This window comes from Falco rusticolus, chromosome 3, assembly GCF_015220075.1.
Source record: "Falco rusticolus isolate bFalRus1 chromosome 3, bFalRus1.pri, whole genome shotgun sequence".
Classification (NCBI taxonomy): Eukaryota; Metazoa; Chordata; class Aves; order Falconiformes; family Falconidae; genus Falco; species Falco rusticolus.
The window spans coordinates 79,839,774-79,862,175 of record NC_051189.1 but is presented as its reverse complement, the minus strand read 5'-3'; the positions used below and the strand labels follow the sequence as shown (position 1 = coordinate 79,862,175).

General features: G+C 40.8%; 1 protein-coding gene across 6 annotated transcripts in view; it reads right to left on the bottom strand.

Annotated features, from left to right (window-relative positions):
- Nucleotides 1-22,402, bottom strand: part of GRB10 (growth factor receptor bound protein 10) — a 149,187-nt gene that overhangs the window by 32,809 nt on the left and 93,976 nt on the right. The window lies entirely within an intron of this gene.

The following is a 22,402-nucleotide window of genomic DNA, read 5'->3' as shown; positions in this document are numbered from 1 at the left end:
GATACACAAAGCACATTTAAAGGAACATATACAACAAGCACATCTGGGGTACTATTAAAGTTAAAACCCCAAATACTGTAAAAACAAGCCAAAGCTTTTCCTCCTCTCATACAAAACTAGGTGTGAAAAAAGCTATTTGTTATGGAGACAATGAGTATAGGCGTCTATACTCATTATCTGTTTCTATCTTCTCAAGTACTAATGCCCTCTGTACAGGAAATCTCAGCTGTTACATACAAAGGTGTGAACTGTGCAATGTACTTTTAAGAAAAGACTGTACAGAGCACGTTTTCAAGATATAACCTCTGCCTGCATGAACAAAAGATTTATTCCAACATGTGCTCACATTTAAAGGCTGAAAGTTTGGAAACTTAAGTTGCTACCCTGTAATTTCCATATTTTATAAATAAATAGCAGAATGCAGTTTTAACTGATACATACTTACAAACAGACAACACACAGATTTTATGACAGCTCTTTCCCACTTCGGTTTAATGCTCATGTGGTCAGATAAATCATTTGACCCGTTGAACATTTTCATGTCTTCCCACTCAATTCCTCATTTGCCCCTCATTTTCAGGTAAAAGAAAGGAGAAAGACCAATTTTCAATCCTTTGAAGAATAACAATAGGCCTTTACGAATTTTGCTGAAGCTTCTGGCTATTTGCAGGATGCTGGAAGAGAGGAAGAAAGCTTGAGAAGCAGTTTGGATAGGCTTTGACGAAGTGCCAGTCCACATCACTGGGAAGGCAGCCCAGTAACATCCAGCCCACCCAGTCCCCAGTCTGGGGGTCCAGCCTCTTCCTGTGGTCACAGCACTGACAGCTTATATTTTCCTCTTCACCTGCATCCTCCCCCACCCAGCATTTCCCATTAGTTTTGATTATGTCTGTAAATGAGCCCCCTTCCCCCCACACAGCTCCTCCCAACAGCAATTGCTTTTCATGCAAAAATCCTTTCTAGTTTCAAGATCCTTTATGTATGGAAAAAAAAGATAGTAACAGGCACTGTTACACTGCTTTGATTATGTAATAAAAGACATTAAGTGATGTTGCTGGCATTAACCTTTATCTTTCATATATTTTATTGTGCAATTTAATCCCTAGATAGTTTGCAATCTTCCTCAGCTGTGCTTACAGAATGTGTTATTTATTTTCTGAATCTGCTACAAGAGAAAGGTTTAGTAGAAAAGTTCTTTCAAACACAATTTAAGTCACTAACAACCCTAGCAAGGGTAATACAAAGAAAAACCATAATAATTTCGTGATTAAAATTCTTAAGTAACCAAGCTAGTTACTGAGTATTTAAAATTGTTTTGCCATTATAAATTACTCTGTAGAAAAGGAATTATTACCACATCTTCCTTGCTGCACAGGCTTTCAACCACAAGAACCACATTAATTTGAAGCCTGGCAGACAGCGCAGCAAGGCTCCAGAGAGCAGCTTCCCATAGGATTTAGAAAAATGGTGCAGCTCCCAAAGATTTGGATGGGTCCTCCTTTCCCAGCAGGACACTGACAACTGCAGCTGAGGCACTTGTCATCTGAGTGCCCAGGCCACCCTATGAATCAGAAAGCCATTTCAGCTTAGGGTCCGGCAACATACAATTGGCTTCTCACTTCCATTTACATTGCCCAAGTACAACTTCTACGAGGGTAGTCCACAAAATTCCCCTTCCCTTTTCTGAGGAGAAAGGAGCAGAGAGGTTACAGAGCAGAAAATGGAAACACTAAGGGTTGTATATATAGCTAGAATTGGCTCCAGCCATCCATTTGCATGCATCAGTCCAGCCACGTATTATTAGCAAAGGGATTAGAGATGACTTTTGAAGATGTCTTTGGAAACTGAGGATTAGTATTTGAAAATGTGTGCATTTTTAACGCATGAGAAAAATTTTAGGGCAGTCTCTTATCTGATATGATGGGAGCTCAGGATTTTGACTGTGGTTGACATAATCACAGAAATGAAACAACAGCCCAACAATCAGGGACAATGCCAAACAAGCTATATTTGGAATGTCCAGACATGACAAAGCAAACACAGTATTTTAAGAACCGGTAATTATGAAATTTGTCTTGAACAACTGCAATCCAATTTACCTAGTCTGGTAGCAAAAGAATCTAAGGAAGCAGAAGATGCAGAGCTGGACAGAAATTACAAGCTTAGAATGCAACACAGAGGAAGACAAAGATAGACCCTCTTCCCACTCATATTTCTTCCTCCCTCCTCCTAAAGAAAGTAATAACAAGCAGTGAAAAATCCTAGGATTTAAGGACTTGTAAGTTTGTTCCCTGGTGCTTGCAAATGCAGAGTTCCCAAGGTTTTCTCTGCAGCCCTGAAGGCTGAAATAGATCTGAAAAAATAATGAAAACAAATTCTTAGCTGCAGCCCCAGTTCCTAGGTCTGACAAGTCTTGCCAGAATTGGCAACAGCAGGATAAAAAGAGTTCTCATGACACACACAGACACGTACTAAATTTAAAAAAAAATCAATTATCTGTTACTACAAAAGTTCCTTTATTCCCTTCCACACCCCAATGAACCAACACTGACATCCCAACCAGGTAGGTAGACCAAAGCTTCTGGACAGAGGGGGAAGCTAGATATCAAAATGGAACTTTTTAAGAAAAATTATATGAACTTAATATGCGTAACTTGATTAGACAAGAATAAAGTATAGCGTATCACATGGAGACACAATATGGGGCTACAACCAAGACAAGTGTGAAAATATGAAGATAAGAGCAACTTGGGGCAGTGAAAAAGGTAATGGAAGCTAATGGAAAAAATGGCAAAACATGCAGGAAGACTCCTAATAAAGACTGGCTATAACCTCCAGGCACTCAAGGAATTATGACCATTTACATGACTGAAACCTGAAATACAAATACACTATGAAATGTGTATTTCAGCCTAATGCCCTCCAGGTGATGAAAATCCCCAGAGCTCAAGCACACCTGGGAAATAGAAATTTCCTGTACTCCAACAGCATCAGTCGCAACCCACAACTGGTTTTCCCAACAGGGCTGAGTTCCTACTGCCCTGACAATAAAAGAAGGGTGCTTTATAACGAGCGGGTGACAGGCTTAACTACAGCAGCATGGCAAAGCATCCCTAATGCCTGGCCGTCAGCTGCCTCCTCGCTGTACAGTATTCAACAATACCACTTCACTTCCTGTCTCCCAAGCTACCGTTCTGGAAGCTGGCGATTCCAAGCAGCGAGTATCGGCTAATTGTTGCTGCCTGCAAGGTTCAGGATGTTTTATGGGTCAGTTTGTCACACGCACACAATAAATGCTTTTAACAGAGATGCTCACATTGGGAGAGTAGTTCTGCACAACTGTGTAAGCATTGACTGTGTGGCCAGAATTAATCCCCTGCAGATCTTAGCCCAGGAAAAGTTATGTCAATGGGAGAAGAGGGCTCATGTTATCCTCTCCCCAAGGTGCGTATAATTCTAATTTTCAGCAATTGCTTTAATGGGAAACAGCTCCATAAAACTACCTTGCTGTTTAATTTTCAGTAAATTTATGTATCAGAGGAAAACAATGGTTTTGCCCAAATTCAACAATGATCTATCAAAAGTTTTGAGGGCTGATGCAAAATCTGGGGTTATGTCACCATGACTAAGTTAGATATTCTCTCCTGGATGCAGCTAGCCCCATGCAAGTCTCCCTCTCTTCCAACTTGCTAAGAATTATTCATTTTCAGTGAAAAAAAAGTGTGAAAAATATTGGCAAAACCCCAAGCACAACCATACAAGAGATTTATTAGCATACAGTGTCTAATCACCCCACCCAAACCACCTGGCCTAGAGATGCAAGTTACCAAGAATTTTTTCACATCTCTCACTGCTCTGCTTCACTGCTGCACCCATCCATCTGTGCACATACAGCAGGACCAACTCGTGAGTTTTAACTCCATGGCAAGTGCCTCTAACTTATCTGTTTCCAAGTTCCCTCTCCAGGGCTTGCTCAAGACCATTTTACAACCCCCTTCCTCCTAGTAGGGGCACCATAAACAGAAAAACAAACACAAAAAACCCACACAACCCAACCCTTTGCTTAGCTTACAGGGACAAATTCCCTGCTTCCATGGTTACCACTCCAACTTCTCTTGTGGAACTAGAAATAAAAAAAATAAATAAAAAAACCCAACCAACAACTTCCCTGAGAACAGACGGCTACATAATGTTAGCTCTCCCTCCCTTCCCTCACTCATCATTGTTAGCCACTAAATCAGCTACATCTGGCATATTTAATTTGGACTAAATAAAATGTCACTAATTAAAAAGATGCCGAACAAGCAATACATGACATTAGAGAAACAGAGAGCTTAGTATCTGAACATAGCCTATTAGGAATTGAAAGGATTTTTACCAAAAGCTGAGAAAAAAAAGCAACTAAATGGTTCTCTATACAATCTGACTCACAACAACGTCCTCTAGAAGCTCTCCCCTATAGTCTAGGTGTGCTGACGTTTCTAAGCGCTAATTCTTGGAGCAGCAGTAGCTCAAAAGCAAAGTAGTTAGCTCATTATAGATGGTATTATTTGGCTGGAAGTCTGGCAGCCTTCATTCCAACTTTTAAAAAGAAGGTTACTTTGCTAAAGCTACAATGAGTAAGACATTCAGCATACCTGCACACAAACTGCCTTAAAGGACCTGTGGCCATGTAGCTGTCTCTGAACACTAACAGCCCCTCTTCTCACATTCTCCACACTGTTTTCAGCAGCCTAATTTGAAGTACCACACATGGCTCCATCCTCCCTCTCTTGCAACTCCTCTCCTTAGCCCATCCCTGAAGACTAAGATGTCAGCTCTCTGCATGCCCCATCACTGGTCATACCATGGAAATACGAGCGCTGCTTTGTACTGTGGACCAACACAGCCACCTGCTCCAAAGCAGCTCCTCTTATCTTGGTACCACTACACCCTCCTTGCCCAGTGTGATTCACATCATACTTCTAAACCAGGCTTTATCCTTCATGAATACATCATTATTAGTATTCCTCTGCCACTTACTAAACAGATTTCAGTGCAAAGCTTCACCGAATCATACAAACCTCTTTTCACAGCTCTTAAATGTTTTCCATCATCTTTTCTGCCAACTGGTAATCTTTTATTCTAAAGCCGTACTATCTCTTATGATTAGTTAAATAAGTGTTTGAGCGATTTCTTTTTTAGTGCCTCCAAGGCTGTGGATTTCCCATGAGAACAGATCATCTTCTAAGTGCTCTGGTCCAGGTTCTCAGCATTTATAAATCAGATGACTGGCTCCTCTCTATTTTTGCTGATGTATGAAGTGAACAGATATTTAGGCATACTTTGGTTGCCATTGCTTAATTTCAGTACTGTTGATGGACAAATAAGATGAAAACATTCAACACAGAAATCGCCCCCTTAAGTAAATCTAAACAGAATCCTTAAAAGATGAGTTCAAGTTGATTATTTTGATAATGCTGGCACACACTAGGCAAGTAAAAAGATTACTCTTCTTAGAAACTCAGTAGTTATAAATGAATGAACAGTGAGCTTTGTCCTCACAATTCCAAACTTAGTATTAAAGGCATAACGCAGAGATGATGTATTTCAGAATCATCATGCCTTTAACCTTTTTTTTTTCCATTATAAAGTTTAAGAACAATCACAGGATCACAGAGGGGTTGAGGATGGAAGGGACCCCTGGAGGTCATCTGGTCCACCCCTGTTGCTCAAGCAGGGTTACCTAAAGCCTGTTGTTGCCCAGGACAACATCCAGACACCTTTGGAATATCTCCAAGGACGGAAATTTCACCTCTCTGGGCAACCTGTGCTAGTGCTCAGTCACCCTCATAGTTAGAAGTGTTGCCTGATGTTCAGAGGGAACCTCTTGTATTTCAATGTGTGCCTGTTGCCTCTGGTCCTGCCACTGGGCACCACTGAAAAGAGCCTGGCTCTGTCCTCTTTGCACCCTCCCTCCCTTCAGGTGCTTATATATATTCATAAGATGCCCCCAAGCTTTCTCTTCTCTAGGCTAAACAGTTCCAGCCCTCTCAGCTTTTCCTCATAGGAGAGATGCTCCACTTCTTTAATCATCTCTGTGGCCCTTTCCTGAATGCTCTCCAGTATGCCTGTGTCTCCCCTGTTCTGGGGAGCCCAGAACTGGACCCAGCACTCCAGCATGGCCCCACCAGTGATGAATAAAAGGGAAGGATCACCGCCCTCAACCTGCTGGCAAGTTTTGCCTGAGGTAGCCCAGGGTATCATTAGCCTTCTTTGTGGCAAGGACATACTGCTGGTTCATGTCTGACTTGGTGTCCACCAGGACCCCCAGGTCTTTTCGTGCCAAGCTGCTTTCCAGCTGGGTGGGCGCCAGCATGTACTGGTGCCTGCGGTTGTTCCTCCCTAAGTGGGGACTTTGCACTTGCCCTTGCTGAACTTTGTGAGGTTTCTGGCAGCCCACTTCTCTAGCCTGTAATCTCTTATACAAATAGTGCAGAGTTACATAAATACCACAATATTAACTAAAAGCATAAAAAAAAAACCCAACAAAAAAAACAACCTAGTGAAATTTGATCACAGTTTAGGAACCCTAAATGGGTCTTTTCCTAGGATCTTTCATCAGTATTTTCCCAAGCCATGTCACAGTGGATCTAAGTTTCCTTTAAGTTAAGTGTTTCCGAAACACTTAAAAGCCCATTTGTCAAAGGCTGATGAACTTAACTGTGTAAGTCTAAACATGAGGTAGTACACTGAAACAAAGTCACAATAAAAAGATGCCTTGTGATATAGAACTAGATAATATAATGCTAGAGATCTGATGCCAAAGCTTGCACGAAAGAAAATGCTACTTCTTCATTCAGCATCTGCTTCAGATTATTTTACATGGAAGTCACTGCTGCTCCGAAGCTGTCAAGGCACAGCCAGCTTCCAATTAAGCTATTTTATCTTTGAAGTTGATTGGAAGCAAAGCTTTCTCCTCCCTGTAGGCATCCCCCTAAAAGTAGGTAATCTGAGATAATTTCCAAATGTATTTATTCTGTGTTGTCCACCCAATTAAACATCTTGCACAAATGCAATCAACGAGCCTTCTCTCTAATTGAAAAGTTTATGCAACAATTTTCATAAGGCTCCCATTAAACATTTAAAATAATTAGCTGTATTAGAAAGACATTTATATTCAAATAGCTCATATGCCTAGTTTCTTTGTTTAGTGTAGGCAAATGAATATCAAAAAGATCCCCAGAGGAAAAGACCAAATATTGGGCAAATCTTTTCTTTAAGACAACAGGCACTCCCTAGAAACCAGTTCTGCATGGTATTAAATGGGAAATCTTTTAACAGTGGCCTTACTACTGCAGCTGACTGTGGAGAATTCATCCATTTCCAAGACTCAGAAAGGCAATGACAAGGGAGTTGACCCTGTATTTTTATGTATTATAGACAACATAGAACAGTCATTACCTTAAGCGTGCTCCCTTCTTCCCCTTTCCCCTCTCTATAAATTATTGGTAGTAAGTTAAAGAAATCTACCATGAAAAGATACCAGTAACTTTATTTCCATCCTGGCACGAATGACAATTTTTTTAAAAGGATTTTGATGGCTCTGTATTTACATCATGGATCTTCTTTAAGAATTATGCTGAGAAAAATCTAGGTCATTGAAACCTTCTTAAACTGAACCACAGAGAAACCAGAAGAGAACGTAAAAACACTGATGTCAGGTTTATTTTGCCTTTTCACAAGCTCATTTTTTTTCCAGATTGACTGGCAGAAGGTAGATCAACCTTTTGATGTCTGCCTTATTCTGAAGTTTCTATTTCCATGAGTGAGCTAATTCCATTCCCATCCAAAATAAAACATTTTTTAAAATGCTGTGCACTTGGCAAACAGACCCAGCTATGTAAGAACAACTTTAAGAAGGCTAGGCTTAAAGGGCAAAAGTACAACTTAAATCAACATATAACAGAAGATATGTAAACAACTCAATTTAGGATCCTGGGCAACATAATTTAATAGTCCCTTCTAGACAAAACTTTACTTATAAATAAATATATATGAATGTAAACAGTGTTCTTCCTTCCTCCCCACCCCCTCTCCCAAACACTAGCTTGGTTTTGGTATGGATCTCAATACTAAGATCGGCTTTCTTCAGAGTATATGCTTGTTGCAGCCTTGCATTTACGTAAACTAGTAACATACATTCAAATTTCATTCTGTAGACTTCAAATTACACCACCTACTTCTGTTCAATCACCACACAGGATTTTGATGTTGTACACATCAAAACTAATTTATTTTGAAGTGAAGAGTGTCCATTAAAAACATTTTGCATTAGTAATTGTATAACTGGCAATAATAATTTTGATTAGCTATTAATAATTATTACTGCATTTCTGTGTCGAACAAAATCTGCTGACTTCAGCAAACACGACTCATTATCACTCTTTATTACTCTTTATTTATTCATGTAGAGAGAATTCTACACGTGGGAAAAATTATTGCCTTTTCCAGCTTCACAAGGTTGTGTCTTTGGATGGTGGTTTAACATAACCGCCATAAGGTTTCTTATTGGAGAAAAAAAATCTATCTTGCCTTTTGTACAATGTAGAAAAGTGTCACAACATTTGCTTCTTCCACAACTCCCCCATCTTGTTGCACAAGATTACACATGGCAAAAGTAAAAATTTTTGGCTTGCTGCACGGTATTAACAAAAAATACTCTGTACTGAAACTATTTTCAGTTCAACTGTTGCTCATATACCCTTCAACATAACAGACACCGATCAGATTCAAAGTGTAACTTGTAAGAAAGAAGTGGTTTTGTGGATTTGTTGCCAGAGTTCTGCAGGTTCTTCTTTCAGTGTACCCAGCTGTACAGAAAACAACCCAAGTTTGCTTGGCTCATGTCAACTGAGGCTCTGCCAACCCATACACTCTATGAATTTCACTTTTTAAAGCGTAACAAAATAGCTAGTGCATGAACATACTCAAGCTATATTATGAAATCTGTGTTTAAAGAGTAAGTGAAAAGATGCACCCTGTTCTAGGTGTCACGTAACACATTTCCCTCCTATGGCAGTGCCCTGTTAAGCCAAATGGCTTAACCTTGTCTATGAAGACCATTATTTTCCATGTGTACAGACTGAATTAGATAAATTACCAGGTAGCTTCATTCTGGGGTTCAACACGGAAACTACCTAGAGATGACAAATCCAGCTTTTTTAACTAAAACATCAGAGAGACAGCCTAATGACTTCGATTGTCCATTGCACCGATAATTGATTTAGGGACATAAACACTCCTTCCTTCTCTACAAACCAAATTCTGTTTGTTGCATTTGGTTTTCTACTCAAAACAAGAGCTGAGGTAGCTTTTCCTGTAACAAAATCAACAAGAGGTCAGTTACTTTCAGAAATGGTTGTCCAGTCCCACAACCTTCTACTTTAGAAACCCCTGCTGTTACTCTCTCCCCTATGGGCTTACTGGCTCTTGAAGAAGATATATCCCCCCTGCCAAGATTCCCATTTGCTCCTGGGAAAAAAAAAACCAAACACCCAAACCCAATTCACAAGATTTGGCATAACTATCACGTATGAAGTTCCAATGGCTAGAAGTATCTGCCCATGACAGTCTGTATTCCCTCCCCAATTCTTATATATGTTTATCTATTTTACATGGCTACCTCAGATGTCTGAACACTGCACACATACATAAAAACACTAAGGAGAGATGCATGGAAGAGCACTGACTAATTTGTACAATAAGAAATGTGGTTAGAAACTGATCATTTTTCACAGGCCTTTAACAGGTGATGGGGAAAAAAAATCAGCCCTGCGGCTGCCAGTGTCTCTCCAGATAAACAAACTCTGTAGTTTCTTCCAGGAGGAGTAACCGATGAGGAGGCTGGCCATTCACACCAACGGTCAACAAAAACTTCCCATTTAGAAACAAGGCCAGATTTGGTCCTAATAAAAACAGCCTGGTAACTTAAGGGAAGGAAAGGTTCTCCTCCATCACAGACCACTACCTAGTTTAAGGTTTCGTTTGCATTCCACCCAGACTACACAGAGGTGGTAGCCATTTCGGCTGTCACTAGTCACCTCAGTCAAAGCACATCTAGGCTTCACTAATCATTCAGGTGCTCTCTGTGGTCAGTGGAAAGAGGAAGAGGCACTTCAGTGCAATTTCTCATCTTCTGTAGTTCTGCTGCCCTAATCTCCACCCACATCTCCAACCAAGATGGTATGAATGTACTCCCCTATGTCACCAATGACTGGAGATACCCAGACATGCAACCCAAATGAGAGATTTAATTTTTTATATAACTGTAGTTCACAGAAATAACTCCCACCCAAAGGCTGTCTAAAGGGGATCATATTTCTTGATACTGTGAAAAATTATGATATGTGGTTGCCTAGTATTACATACAATGATAAAGAGATCAGTGAATATAAAAAAGTATTACCTAAGATTTGCTAAGTGGTATTTGTTAGAAAGTTTTGTTTCAGTTTTACTACAGAATAAACTGAAAAGGCAAACAGATACAATTCTGTAAAGAAATTTTTATCCCTGCACGGAGCAACATAACTTTGGGTGGGTAGGAGCAGAGCACATGCAAAGGCCCTTCCCAAAACAGCACTTGCTGTTAGTAAGTTGTTACATGAAGCAAGCAGCCACCTGAAAAGGTCTGTGAGCAGAAGGACAGTAAAAGACTGGGACTATCATGTCTACCTCGAATTAATCTGACAGCAGGGCTCTGATAACCTAAGGGTGATTAAACCCAATTCTAGGCCACAGCTCATATGTGACTTGTACATTGAGTTTGAGCCAACCACTGATAATAAGCATTCACAATACAAAGTCAGACACAAAAAGGTGAAGATTATCTTCAGCAAGAAATCCTAGTATCCCCCTCCAAAGTTAAAGACTTTCATCTCCACTTCTTGCAAGCTGAGATTTGAGAAAAGGTTGCCTGTAGCTGTAAAATACAACTATGCTGGATATGTTCATTAGTCTACATGCCACTTTCCAGCAGCCAAAAAAAAAGCCACTGCATAGCAAATAATATGAAAAGCATGGATATTCCTACTGCTTGTCTGTTGTATGTAAACACCTCAAAGTTTGTCTTGCATTAATGCCCACCTTTTATAATTCAATATGCAATCAACAGAGGTACTTAGTTCAGATATTGGTAGTTCAGCTGCAGCATACAAACCCAACTGGCAGTCATGTTAGGCAAAGTCAGATATGTCCTTCCCAAAATATTTTATTATGGTTGTACTGAACAATTGCTCCGCATAAAGAAATACTCTTCAATAACCTTTCCAAAGATCTGCTGAGTCACTGAAGGAGAACTGGCCTTGCAAAAGATTTGCACCAACAGAAATGGTTTTGTACACAAATAATGGAAGACGTCCTTTCATATCAGGGTCAGAGTTCTGCATTGACAGGTAAGTCTAAGCCAAGCAATCTGAGCTACTATCAACTCAGACTTTAAATGAACTCGGTGAGACCTTACTGGTTTGAAATTCTATTTAAACCTAGTCTCACAATTTAAGAGAAAAATAATGTAGTTTCTACTTCCCTACATTTACAGATTTCAAAATAGAGTAACAAAGCAGCCCACCAAGAAAAGCAACTAATTCCTCTACACTCCATCAGTCCTCATACTGAAATACACTAAGCTGCACCTCCAGATACTTGGCAGTTACATGATCAGAAAATACATAATCGTAGTAGAGATGAACTCAATTATGTAGAAAGCAGAGGTTGCTGTAAACTCATAAAGGAATGCACTCACTATGAATCATGTCTGGCACTAAAACCACTTTTTATTATTTTTGTTGGAATTTTATTGGTCTCCCCTTCCTTAATGGCTGCTATTTGAATGTAGGGAGATTAGCATTGCCAAAACTCTAGCTTAGGGGAAAAACAAGCCCTTTGCATGCACATCATCCTCAACCATTTTGCTAGACAAGAATCAGTTCACCACCGCAGCATTTACAGCTGCATGTTAGAGAAGGCTTAAGAAAGAGGCAAAGATGAAAAATCGATGCGAGCATGTTTACAGTGCTGTAAAATTTGTTTGACCATCTTCAGAATTACTAGATTATTTATTTGTTTAAGGGATAAAAGCAACATGTAGAAAGCCTTCTGTAAGGCTCATTCAGCTCCTTCATTATAATGGTTATACATCAACACAGCAGTCTTTCAACTTAGACCCGTTTGGACATCTGTTCGATGGATGAAGTGTGCTAGAGACACTCAAAGCCAGCATGCGCTGCACAAGCCATTTCCCTACCCACTGAAAGACTCCACCATGCCCTCACCCTGTTTCACTTGCAGAATTCCCCGCTCCAGTTTAAATGCTCAAGGCTTCTCCTAGACAAAAAGTGACTTCTGGAGATTGCCCAAGGGCTATTCCATGCACATAAAGAGAGGGCAAGCTGTAATGAAACCTTACAGACGCAGCAGCTAGCGCAACCTTGGGCAGAGCACAAAGTTAATTTCTTGTTAGCCAGATCAGCTTGAAGTTTCTCTGTATTGCTTGAAGTGTTGCAATTACGTACTGCTCTAAGCTATACTTAATTAGCCTTTAAGCAAATGCTCATTTGTAACCTGCATGCAGTGTAACGCAGAACTAAATGTTCACAGCAAGCAAAGGGAAATTACACTGAAGGTACATTTGCACAAATATAGCTGGCTGCCTCCTGGTTTTCCCTTCTTATTAATATCCTAGAAAATATTAAGAAATGTGTCACACTGTACAAATGCTTAGAAATATACGTTCTCTATCCCTGGAGCTGAATGTGGTGCTCTCCTGCCTCCCCAGCTGACGAGCACTCTGTTCCCCATGCAGTCACGGCCTCTCCCTGCAGCCAATGGAAGATTTGGGATTTATATTACCTTTTTCATCTGTGCCATCAAAAAAACCCAAAAAAGCCCCAAAACTCCACCCCAAAAAAAACAACTTGAAGCCCCAACAGACAAGGATGCAAATCATGATGAATAAGTAAGTATGCTCAAAGATAAACAAAAAGCATTAACAAAACTTTCACCAAATAGCATGTAAAATATTGACTGGATCCACATTCAGGAGTAAAACCCAGACTTGGTGCCTCTCATGAAGCCGACAGAAGAGGAAATTAATAGGAGGTTCTCAGATGTACTTAGAACTTTTTAAATGCTACAAGTGGAATGACAGTAGCTTCAAGCACAGCAAGGACATTTTTCAGCCAGACATCATTTGAGTCTGCTATCAGAGGACGCTCATTTGACAAGGCTGTAACACAGGAGGCAAGGCTCAGCCCCACCTGGACAAGCTTAACAAACTAACTTGGCAAAGCTTTGTAAAAGTAAAAAATTCAAAGGTCAGCTGTGGAAAAAAATCCATAGAACAAACCAAAATATAACGCTAAAAAATACTCTGACAATATCAAACACCAGGTTTTTACTTGCATGACTAGATGTTGTTATTCCTTAACATTAGCTTCAGTTCTTTGACTAATTAAGAGGGTGATCTTTATATGTTTAATGTCTATTTCTTTTCAAGCTGCTTCAGAAATATATTACAAGGTGTGTGACAGCACTGCAAGTAATCTTCTGATCTTCTCCTATATATTCATATAATATATACACACACACACACACACATACATGCACATACTTTAAACACTTAAACATAACACTAACCTGGAGTTTGGGAGAACTCAGTAAAAAGCACTCAAACTCAAGCACACCAGGCGTTTTTCAATGCTAAAACACAGGGTACACAACCTGATACCAGACACTTATCAAAGATCTTGTCTATAGCTTGTTCTACATAACTGCATACACTTGGGGAACGGGAATTGCTGCAAACATTTGTAAGGCTATTTATAAGGCCTGGAAATACGGTGGTTGGCTCACTTTCAGTGGATTTTAGTAAGCAACAGGGAAATAAGTGTGACCAGCAACAGCATGACAAGCAAGTTACTTCAGAGTAATTAGCTGCTCTTAACAGTTTGCAGGCAAGGATGAGCTCAAAAATGACTCAGAGAAGCCCAAGGGCAAATTGCCTATAAAATTAAATCCTGGTGTTTTACTATCAGGATGCTGTTGTTTAGCTTGGAATACTGTTTTCCATAATGTTTTGCACCTTATTTCTTTTTAGGGATGGCTTGTTCCTATTCTTGTTACCTGTTCTGGCAAGGATAGTAGGGAAATGTGATTTTTAAAGCTGAACCTAAAAGGTGAGAGGAGGAGCACATGCAAGGTCACCGCAGGGTGAGGTAGCCAACCTTCCCCTGTGGCTGCAGGGCACAGACATAACTCTTGGCACTGGAGGCCATTTCCTCCTGCTCGGGCCCTCTGTGGCTGCTGAGCACGCTCCAGCGAGCCTGACGCCTTCTGCAATGGCGTGGGCCATTCAGCACCCTCGTGCGGCTAGGGGTGATGCTCCTTGATGTCTGGATGGGCAGCGCATGCCACCGACACTGGGTGTGTGCAGGGTAAAGCGATGTCCTCAAAGTCCATAACTAAACAACCCCAAAAACCAGAGCACTTCACTCTGGCCAGACAAGAGCTGGGCAGATAAAAGGGATCGCTGGGAAGACCTAGGTGCTCTAACGTGGCACCTGTTTGGTGAGAAACAAAAGCAGCTTTTCAAGGTCTCTCCCACTTTCACCCACTTCCCCTGTGAAAACGTGCAGACCACCTGCTGCTTTGCTGTTAATGAAATTTCACTGGTAATGAGTCTGCTGAGACAAAGCTGCTTTACCCACATCCTCCAGAAACATCCCATGCTTAACATGGGATCTGAAATCCAAACTCCCAGCTGATAAGTCAACTCATTTTGCTTCCGAGTGGTATTCATTTCCCCCTCAGCAGCAGGAGAAAAAACAAACACTTATGGCATGAAGCATCACGAAGAAGTTTCCAGCTCCGTTGCTTCCTGAAATGCAGCAGGAGAAACCGGCTCCAGTAACCCTGGCAGCAGCAGGGTCTACCACTGGAGAGAATAAGCAATCCTAATGCCAACACAGAAACATGACGTGGCTTTTGTGAATCAGTGATGGCTTGCCTTTTAACAAGTCCAGATTAAACTCATTTTTATAGAAGTTTTGCAAATGATGTTCAGATTACAGGCAGGCTGGAAGCAAAGATTGAAGGTACTTACATTAATTAAACAAAATCACTTTTTGGTACAGTAATTCTGTACTCCTATTAGGAGAAAGAATAATACAATAAGAGTTTTATAGCAGTAAGAAGACTATAAATCAGAGCACAGAGAATTGAAACTCATCCCACAATGATTCAATTAACTCAGTGGTATTATTCTAATGCAAAAATGTTATTAAATTCCAACTGACATCCCCTCTGTTTAGGAAACGGAACAAAACCTTATCTGCCAGTTCTGCAGCAATGGATAAACATCCCATTACCACACCACTGAACTTGAAAGTTCATTCTTCCCCTGCACGTCCACACACAACCACCAAGTAAGTGAAGACAGACATTTCAAACAGATTTCCATTTCAAATGTGGGCACAGTTCACTGTCCAGGTAATCACAGCAATCCCAAAGCCGCCTTTTTCATGCTGTGAACAAACAGCATTACTTCTGATACTTAAGCAACCACTGTGTGGATGGTTTGGAAATGAACAAACTAAACACTGGGCTTTGCCTTCCACCCCTAGATGTAGATGCCAGCAAGCAAGCAAAAAATTGGGCCTCTTCCCAGTCCTGCAGTACATATGTCCACAGCGCTGACTGGGGGATTACCTGCTGCTCAGCTCTGCAAGGGCTGCCTCAGCTCACAAAGGACCCCGTGATTAGCTCACCTACCGACCGCTGGCAACAACATTGGGCTGCAAGGTCGTGCAGGGTACACAGCAGAGGCTCTAACCTGTAAGTTTAGATATATATATATCTTTTTAATATATCTATCTATATATATATTTATTTTATATATATAAAATAGAGATATAGATAATTTTTAATAAAAATATAGATAAAAATATATTTTAAATAAAATTATAAAATAACTTTCTTGCATCTGTCCTACTAGGCAGCAGAGGTCCGAAAAGGTTTCTGCCCAAAATGTCGGAAGCTGACATGAACTCACACCTTGAGTCCACGCAGCACAGATGGCAAAGAGAGCCAAGACTCAGCGCAGCAATTCTCATCGTGCTGTGCGACTCCTTAAAGGCCATCTAAAGGCCTTAAAGGCCAACTATAAAGTTATGACATCCCTAATAGATCTCAATCATTTATTTACAGTATAATTACAATCAACCAATATAGTTCTGGGTTGTTTTTTTTTTCTTAATTCCCTACTGCACTGATGTTTACACCCAAACCCACTCCTGCTTGCCTTGCTAGGCACAGAGAGAATCAGAATTTCCCTCATGTTGTTTTCCCATTTTCCCCCTGCACTCTCAGCCTAATAGCTTCTCAATTCTGTCAATTCCCAATCAAAGTGCAGAACAGTGAAGTTACATTCTCACTATGCCATTAATAAAATATAGCAAGAATAATGTCGCACAACAAAATTGTGCAAGGGCACACCTTACCAAGATGCACACACGAAAATTTGGTGTGAATACACTAATGTACAGCTACTGCAGCATATAGTACAGACTGCTCAGTATTTATACACGACAGCCCTAAAGGTTAATTGCCAACTGCATTACTACTGTAAACCAGTTTTTAAAACAACTGCAAGTGTTACTGTGTGGCTGAACACCTGGTGGGGCTACCAGCACATGTGCAGCAGGAGAGGTTTGAGTTGGGCTGGTCCCGTGCTGGAGCATGCCAGACCCCCCTTGGCCGGGCAACGCATCCCCCAGCGCGCTGCCGCCAGTCCTGACCACGCAGCCCTCCTCTCAGCACGCTCCTGCTGCAGGAGCATTGCTCACGGGCAGGGAGCCAAAATGCTCCTGGGAGCAGGGCCAGGTTTGTGTCATTAAAAACAAAAAATCCCAACAAATAACATACTTTTGGGTTTGAGCATGAGATGCCCTTAGTATTTCCAGTAATTCATGTTGGGACTGTAACTACTGTTCTGGCACTTTCCAAACAAGAATGAAGAGACTAATTTCTTTCTACCACCAAGCTTCTTGCTGTAACAGGCATGAAGAAGGAGAAACAGCAGCTCTTGACTTGGTGCTGATCCCCATCCCTAGCTGACCAGGTGCAGGGCTCCAGCCGAAGAGCCTGCAGACCCACCGACAGCCCTGCGCTAACAGCGCTGAGGACTGCCTGTCTTTAGCTTCGTCCAGCAGACTCGTTACTCTTCTTCAGTAACGAGCAAGTGAGACCTTCAGAGCCATGTGACCTCACCCCTCCCCGATTTCTTCGGGAGCAACCCGACGTGTTCGCGTGACACGGGGGACAAGATGATAAGTAATGCAACATCTTTCCCACACTGTCCATCAAATTTAGCTCATTTAAGTCAGGAAAGTGTTATTTCTCCAAATGAGAGAGGGGCACTCAGGGAAGTGCAAGGCCTGTTTTCATACCATGAGATCACAGTGCCGCAGCAGAGCCCTGATCTTTCCCAATTTTTCCCAAACACAATTGCAACTTTCTTAAAAAAGGGCATCCAAGTTAAACGTGCCACAGAGCAATCTATGTATGATTTATTTATTTAGCTTAAGAGCCTTGCTTTGAAGCAAGACTTGAGAGAAACAACATGATAGATCATGGCAGACACCCATGAAAACCTGTATTTCAAAGTAGGGCCAAAGCGAGTGCCTAGACCTGGACCTAAGGAATTGTCCAGATTAATCCAGCTACAGGATTTGGCCTGTTTAGAAAAAGTGAAGTCACGTTGACTCAACCTGATGTCAGTATTCATTTTCAAACTGTCTTGTTGCTAAAGGTTATTCAACTACAGGATTAAGTACAAAATTTGCTGTCATACATGTAAAAATCTAACTTAGTATGTAAAGATTTCATTATACAAAACTTTGTATTTTTACACAGCTTTTCTTTCGGAAATCAACATCCTTGTCTTCAAAAAAGCCAATATAAAAGTTTTACAGGATGAAAATTTTTTTAAAAGCTGCATCATAACATGTAATAAAACATTTAAAACCAAGAACTGTTTACACAAGTTCCCTTGAAAGGTAACTAAATCTGGAAAAAAAAATAGCATTAATTCATACCCATTTATGAATTTAATTTGCTAGAAAAAAGTAAATAATTTTGGTACATCAAACTGCTATTTGGAAGTTTGCCTGGGCTGTATAGAAGGGGGATGTGAGAAATTTGCCCTATTTTTACAGTTGAAAGCTTCATTGACTCACACAAGATTCTTTAGCCTAATATCCTGTGGCATTGCAGTGACCTACATGTAATTATTGCATGCTTTTTCCAAAATATTTGTACACAACCAGAAATTATAACCTAAGTTACCAACCAATTCTTAGTTTATACCAGCAACACAAAGATGGACTTCAATTAGTGGTAACCTAGCTGTCTGATGTTTTTAGTGATCTTTTGGACAATGTTCAGTCTTGGTTTGGTGTAGTTTTATGGTTTCCATTTTTCTTAGACAAACGCATTTATCCTGTTAAGTAAATTATGTTTTAAAAACTTTCAGCTGTCCCTTTGCCCAGCTTGCAATCACTGCCCCCCTCAGACATGGGGTGATCTCGTGTTTGTAGGTGTGCATGTGGAAGATGTGGAGTAAAGGGAGAGGAAAAAATACCAAATGGTCTTGCAACATCCCATGGTGTCACCCAGAAAATGGCCTTCCTGCTCCTGCCTTTACCTACTTTCCATGCTGGGAAGGGCAGGAGTGCTTACATGCTCACAGAGGTCTGCTGAATTTTCTCCCAGCTCATGGTTGGGCTCCATGGTGAGAGGCAGATGGGTGGTACTTAAGAGGACAGAGAGGCACATGATGGAGGAGGAAACACTTGGGCATGCACTGATCAGGTAGCTCCTCTCCCCATCAGCCTCCTGCTGCCCAAGCTCATGAACAACGCTGCTCTCAACTCGGGAACTTAAGAGCTTTCTGGCAGCTACTGCTTGAAGGGTCATACTTTCTCCAAACACAAGACACGTGAGGGGTCTCGCTCACCACACCAGTAGTTGAAGTAGCTACTGACTCAACAGCACAGCTACTTTTTGCCCAGGTACTCACCAACCAGATGACTACGTTACTAAAATTTTAGTGGTGCCAATTTTTACAGAATCATGTGCCGTTCACTACCAACAGGTTGATGTCTAACATTTCTCACAGTAAAACTTAGCTCAAAGCGGGCTGTTTCCACCTGCAGAACTGTAATAAAGGATCATAGTGCTGAACTCCCAAGAGGCATATAGATGTTTAATTAGAAGTAATTTCTTAACCTCTACCATCAGATGTCTTTGGTCATACAACCGTATTAGCCCAGACCTCACCAGTGTGAAAGTTGCACTGTGCAGGATAGCCTTTGAAATGTAATCTAAAGGTTCACAGTTATTTCTCCGTGAAGTCTTTCACTGCTAAATTATGTGTCAGTTACTCAACCTGCCTATGTGCTTCAAAAAAAGAAAAAAAAAGTATCAACAAAATGTTTTATTTTAGGCTTTTTTCCTAAACCAGAGAAGATTACCCAAAGTCAAATATAAACCCCAAAATCTGCAATGATTTTGTACGCCTAACATTCCAGTTTTACCTCCCGGATTATTATACTGATGCTGCCATTAAATGACTATCTCATTTGCTTACACATGCTCTTAGTGTTGTGCTCGTACAGAAGACCCGTTATTTCTCGCTGTTCTCTGTCTTCTGGGAAGCAGGTGCTGTACACTCCTGCAGCCATCAGCTTGAAAAGCAGTATTTAGTGCCTGATTGGCAGCAGAGCTAGAGGTGGCATACTGCTTCCTGCTGTGGTGAAATAGGTATCATTACCTAACAGAGCTCAGAAAATATATTAAAAATATTATTCCCGATATGTGCACTTTTTGGAGTAAGATAAAGAAAATGCTTCCTCATCACAAGAAAAAAAACAACTTCTACCACAAGAAAAGAAAATATCTACCACAAAAAAGTAAGAAAAGTTTATTATAGCTATTTTTCATTGCTTTACTGCTTTTACCTTTCTTTGCTGAGCCAAGAAAGAGCATGAAACAAATGCAGAGCAGTGCATAAGCAATGTTACGAACCACTTGTTAAAAAAGTGGTGGTAACTGCATGAAAAAAATAGGGGAAAGGATCAGAGGCATCCTAACAAGATTTGCATGTCTCAAGCTCTAGCTATGTGATTAACATTTTGCATATGAGAAAAGGCGACATCCATTCTTTCAGCTGCAAATATAATTCAAGCTTTATGATCTGAAAGGTCCTTTACTCACTCTTTCATTCATACATGCATGTTTTTCCAAAAAAGAACAACATACCGGTAAAAAGTTTTAATTTAGTAAACTTGGACAGAGCTGGCATTTCTTTATGCACAAGGTCTAACAATGTGACATGAGACTCTTCTGTGTTTAACCTGACTGGATCTTTACATTCCTCTTGCATGATCACTATTAGGTTTTATCATTGCCGAGTTGTATTTCAAAATTATTAAAAAAATACCCCATAAGGCTGAGCTGTTCCAAGAGGAACAATAGAAATGACACTTCCTTTCTTGTGAAGTCATATCAGATATCCCAGCTTCCCAGTGATCCTCCACTGGTTCACCCAGTCAGCAAACAAAATATCTGCTCCTTTCTGAAATCCACTAAGTCTACGTTAACCTGGGTCCCTCTCAAGGCCCCTAGATATGAGCTGACCAAAAGCAACGTTTCCTCCATGCCATGCGTATGCCATGATGCCCTGTGTGATCAGAGCTGCAGCACTGCTGCCTGGAACTGCTATTTGCCTATCTACCCACACATGCCTGAGAAGCACAAAGGGAATTGCTTTTTACAAACACCTCATATATCCCATGTAATCAGAATGGCTCATTCCAATCCCCATTTTAATCCTTGTTTATAACCTGCAAGGAGAGAACCTGAAATTAAGCATCGTTATGTTTAACCTCGGTTTGCATTTAATGTTGTATTTGTATTTTTCTTAAAACACAGCTCATTTTCACTAACAGCCAGCCATATTTTTTAAAATTATGAAGTAAAATTTAGGGAAAAAAAACATTTTATTCTGTCTTTTTAGCCATCTTCTAACATACATTAAAAGATTTACTTAATATGTGCTGTTAAACCACTGGTTTCTAAATTCCATCGAAAACTGACACACAGATCACTTAGGTTCTTAAGGCTTTACAGAGTGATCTTTAGCGTGCTTTGATTAATTTCAGTAAAACATAAACTGAAAACACAAAAGAAACCCTGAAACTGGGGAATATTTGGAAATGTAACGCAGGTTCATCGGCAACTTCAGTTTGCCTCAGGAAGGCAGCTATGCTGCTGTCCTGTCGGTACTTGGTTTGTCTCCCCAGAGTCAGGCGAGCACTGCCGTCACAAAACCGCCTCTCTGCTTAGCCAGTACCCAGGCCTTTGATGAGGTCCTGCTAATTTCCTGAGGGGGTGACTCAGTTTCTTCCCCTAGGGCATTATTCGGTTATCTGTCCATCTTGTTCTTGTCAGAAATACAGTAAAACCAGTGAAGACGCACTGTGCCTTTCAAGTAAGCAGACAGCTGTTTATGGTGATGTGAAGCAACACAGAAGATGCGAGAATGCACATCAGGGCCTACTGCTTGTAGCTGAACTATCCATCCAAACCCTTTTATCAGTCTGGGCAGACGCAGGAGCTACTTACAAACTAACTCAGCAGTGACACAGAACATTGTGATATTTTTGGGAACACAAGCACAGAACTGTTCTAAGCCAACAGCCAGTAAGAGCGACCCATCTTTTCAACCCCATGCAGGTCAGCACAGTCTACAAAACGCAAGGTTTCTGAGCCCAGCTTCGGTCTTCAAACATGCTCAAGGACTGATACAAAACAAGACGGTTATTCCTTAAGAGAGTGGAGCTGGACAGAGAAGAAAAATTACTTGCAGTGTCACTTGAGGTTATCGCTCCAGACCATGTGAGAGGTCTGTCTATGCTGTCTTCGCTGCCAAGAACCCAGAGAGCCACTCAACCAGCTTTCCGTGATACAGTGCTCGCCTTAAGTCCCATTACAAGGAGCTGTGCCTAGATACATGCTCTAAGAGGACAATTTTGCTTTTTGAGCAGCTGCACGAAAACCAGCAAAATAAAGCAGCACCATGTCCTTAAAGAAAACAGCTGTTCAGTGTTTCTGTGACACCTGGAATATGTAGTATAACATGCACAGATCCTCCTCCAACTCTAAGCTAATCAACTTGACTCCTGAAATAGTAAGTCATTACCTTGGATAACAAAATCTGAAAGATATTAGGCATTACCGCTTCATTCACAACATGCACATACATGGAAGAGACTTGTTTCATTTTTACACTTCAGACTTAGAAACC